Below are 4,658 nucleotides of genomic sequence, written 5' to 3'. Positions count from 1 at the left end.
TGTCCTGTCCGAAGCCATGGCATTTTCAATGACATTACATACCCGCTCAAGTGGAACATTGAATAAGAGAGACTGAAGAAGAATCAGTGCATTTGAATTAAAGAGCTGACAAAGAATACTGAAAACACCTCAGACTGCCAGTAGAACAACAAACAACCTATTTTGGATGAAGTACAGCCAGAATGCTCCTTAGAAGAAAGGATGATTAGAATTTTTCTCATGTCCTGTGGACATGTCATGAGAGATCAGCCACTGGAAAGTGACATTATTCTTGGTAAAATAGAGGGACAACAGCAACAAAAAGGAAGTTCTTGACAAGATGGATTGACCCAGTGACTGCAACAGAGAGGGCACGTGTGAAATTAGTGCAGGGCCGGGCCGTGTTTCCTTCTGTTGTTTGTCGGGGGCTATGAGTGGGAACCAACTCGAGGGCCCTTAACAATGACAGTCACAATAGCAATATCATTATCTCATTCTCTAAGAGACTACTTCAGATAAACTCTAAAAGACCGAATTCACAGATTAAAAGTATGCCATATGTTAAAAATACATTTCATTTATTTGTTTTTGGAATATTGTTGATTATTTGGTGGATTTTAGTATATTGCTTCTTTATTTCTTTATGACCACTCCTTTCATTTGTAATTTAAATTTCTGCACAGAAGTGATAGATATTTATTACTTTGGCTCAAATATTGAAGATGTGGCTTACAAAGAGAAGTCCATGTTTCTCCATTTTGCATGCCATCTACCTTTTCTGACTGCTTATGTAAGGAGATTATGCCCGGGACAAGGCTTCTCTGAGTGAACATTCTCAGTGTTTTTACTTACTGTGCAGAGATTATAGTGTGGTGAGGTAAAGATTGGAACTGGTGAAATTGTTATGTCTCTTTTCACTCAAAATTGGACAGAAGTAAATAGGCATGCAATAGCAAGTTATTCATGTTGTAGTCAATTTTTCCCCCAAAGGAATCATGCCTCCAGTAGTAAGTTCTGAATCAAATTGATGGTACTTCAGGTTAATGCCGTTGGCCATCAGGGAAGACTGCAAATTGAGAGTGTGTGCCCAACAATCTTCCATAATAATAGACTCGTGCTCTCTTCACTTGACCTTTGATTGCCTTGACATTATGGGCTGCAGCAGTACAGCAGAACAGCGTGCAACACCCTAGACCTTCTGAGTCTTAGCATCTGCGTGAAGCTTAATGACGGACATCACTCTTGGTAACTGTGCTTTGGATGGCGGCCGTGCTGCTGGCTCCTGTGGATAACAGACACAGTTTCAGGACTGTGATAGTGAATGGTCTCAAATGAACTTTGTTCAGGACACTTTTCCTTACAGAAACCTTGACCCTGTTTCTGACCTTGCACAGAACTCACGCTCCTCCGCAAAAGTGATCAGAACTTGGAAGCAAAGGGAAAGCATGCATGCCTTGCATGCCCTGCCTAATGAGAATTTAAAAAGAAAGGACTGAAAATGAAAACTTTCTAGCCTTTATGTGCAGTATTATTGCTCCCTCTATGATCTGCTTCAGGGCAGCTTTTAGGGGACGCGGGTGGATGAGGGTGGGAAGTAGGAATTTATATTCCCCAGCCTGTTGAATTTCTAACTTCTAACTATTAAACTGCCTAACACACTAAATTGCTTAATCTCCTTATTTTAAGGTTTAACTTTCTGATATTATGAATTCTGAGGAGCTTCAGTTGTGCCAATTGGCTCTCAAAATAGCTTGTTGTGTGCTGTTGTGTTTATCCCACCTTGTAGCAAGCCTGGAAATAAGTAAGAAAAACTAACTACTTTATTGGGGGCTCATACAATTCTTATCACAATCCATACATGCATCCATTGTGTCAATCACATAGGTACATTCGTTGCCATCATCATTCTCAAAACAACAGCCCTCTACTTGAGTCCTTAATATTGGCTCCTCATTTCCCCCCCCCCTCCCCAATGCCCCCTCCCTCATGAACCCTTCATAATTCAGAAATTATTATTTTGTCATATGTTACACTGTCCAACGTCTCCCCCAGCCCTCTTCTCTGCTGTCCATCCACCAGGGAGGAGGCTATATGTAGATTCTTGTAATCAGTTCCCCCTTTCCACCCCACATTCCCTCTACGCTCCAGGCATCGCCACTCTCACCACTGGTCCTGAAGGGGTCATCTGTCCTGGATTCCCTGTGTTTCCAGTTGCTATCTGTACCAATATATATCCTCTGGTCTAGCCAGATGTGTTAGACATGGTTCTCTTAGCTACCTCACCAGATTTGTAAGGTAGAATTGGGATCATGATAGTGGGGAGGAGGAAGCATTTAAGAACTAGAGGAAAGTTATATGTTTCATCGTTGCTACTTTGCACCCTGACTGACTCATCTCCTCCCCTCAACCCTTCAGTAAGGGGGTGTCCAGTTGCCTACCTATGGGCTTTGTGTCTCCTCTGCCCTCACCCACATTTACAATGATATGATTTCTTGTTCTTTGATGCTTGATACCTGATCCCTTTGACAGCTCGTGGTCACACACAGGCTGGTATGCTTCTTCCATGTGGGCTTTGTTGCTTCTGAGCTAGATGGCCGCTTGTTTATCTTCAAGCCTTTAAGACCCCAGACGCTATATCTTTTGATAGTCTGGTACCATCAGCTTTCTTCACCACATTTGCTTATGCACACGTTTGTTTTCAGTGATCATATCAGGAAGGTGGGCACCCACTGATATGATTTTTAGTTCTTTGATGTCTGATAACTGGTCCCTTCTACATCTCGTGGTCAGACAGGCTGGTGTGCTTCTTCCATGTGGGCTTTGTTACTTCTGAGCTAGATGGTCGCTTGTTTATTTTCAAGCCTTTAAGAACCCAGACGTTATATCTTTTGATAGCCGGGCACCATCAGCTTTCTTCACTACATTTGCTTATGTTCACCTTTTTCTTCAGCAATCATGTCAGGAAGGTGTGCATCCTGGAATGCCAATTTAATAGAACAACATGTTCTTGCATTGAGTAAGTGCTTGAGTGGAGGCCCAATGTCCATCTGCTGCCTTTATACCAAACCTTGAAATATAAGCACATAGATTTATTTCCCCACCCTCCTATATAAATATATTTACATATGTACACGCCATCTATAAATACCCTTTGTCACCTAGTTCTTTCCTCTATTTCCTTTTACTTTCCTCTTGTCCCACTATCATGCTCAGCCTTCATTTGGGTTTCAGTAATTTCTCTCAGTTACATTGCCCTTGCCGAATACCTACCAGGCCTCTCACACCCTCCTTGCTACTGATTTTGGATCACTTGTTGCTCCACTGTCCCTGGGTTGGTCAAGCACCACTTCCTTACCCCCGCCTCCCCCTCTCCCGTGTCGCCCCAGAACCATTAGTCCCATTGTTTTCTCCTCCAGACTATTCATCCAGTCTATCTTATCTAGATCTGTAGAGATAATAATATGCACGAAAAATCAAGCCATAGCAAGATAGACGACGAATGGGAACACAGCGATGACAACAAAGAAGAAAACCAATGACCAATAGAAGAATAAATTAATTAAAACAAAAAAAAATTTAAAGAAAGAAAAACCTGTAAACAGATCAAGGTCTGATTTTTGATCTCTAGGCGTGTCCTTCAGTCAGGTCCGATGGGGTGCCACACTCTGGCCCCAGAGTCTGTCCTTTGTACTCCCTCAGGGGCTCCCTGCTCTGCTCTCACGGTTGCTCTGCCACATGCCTTTAGTGGTTTGCCTCGGTGTCACAGGGTCAGTCTGGGCCAGTCTCCAGTGTTGTCCCCCTTAGGACCCTGGGCCAGCGAGGGATGGTGTGTCTCCTAGTGGGATCAACCATATGGTCCACTCTGTGCATTGGTGTTCAGAATGGGGATATCATCCTCCAGGCCTAGTGGTCCAGGATGTGCTCCACTCTCTCTTCCTCCCCCTTCATTTGCTCCGGTGTGCTCTGATCAGACATGCCCCTCTCTCCTAGCAGCAGCTTCAGTGCCGTCCTCTAAAGTGAATTGTTCTGTGGAGAGGGGCAGTTGTCCCCATAACTGGTACAGGGGCCCAGCCCTCAGGCCCCTCCACTGGCTCCCCACTCCATGCTGGCATGCTGCATATGTCTGGCACTGGCTTTAAGTCTGGACCCTCTTTCCCTGTGGAGACACAAACAATACCCTCCCGTTGGGTGGGTCAATGCCCTATTGCCCCCCACACATATTTTTTTACCCCCTTTCCTCCCTCTTTTTGGTTGGCTACCATATGTACCCCTGGATTTGGTCTGGCCCCTGCCTTACTACCTGGACCTCACCCCTGGAGGGTTTGTATACAGTAGCTTTTTCCCTGTGCCCCTTTTGTATTTACTTTTCTGTTTTTTCTTTTTTTTCATACATAAACTTACCTCTGCAGACTCATGTTATGAAAAACTCCTTTCATACTGCTTTTTTGAGGAGTAGCTGTGTGCACAAAGGAAGCATTGAAGTGAGCACAAAGCTATAATCTATGTTTAAAATGTACTCATTTGGTAAAAACCTTTTTGCATCTACTGTTATATTGCATACTAGAAATATTCCAGAAAATATGTAGAGTTTGGAGGAAAGTTTGAAGCTATAGAAAACTTCTTTGTCACAAAAGTTAGATAAAACTAAGTAAATTATGGACTTATTAATATTGATAAAA

The sequence above is a fragment of the Echinops telfairi genome, unplaced genomic scaffold, assembly GCF_000313985.2.
Source record: "Echinops telfairi isolate 266 unplaced genomic scaffold, ASM31398v2 ScPeMD7_1;HRSCAF=3_0, whole genome shotgun sequence".
Lineage (NCBI taxonomy): Eukaryota > Metazoa > Chordata > Mammalia > Afrosoricida > Tenrecidae > Echinops > Echinops telfairi.
The sequence above is the reverse complement of the archived record's forward strand: the minus strand, read 5'-3'. Positions refer to the sequence as shown.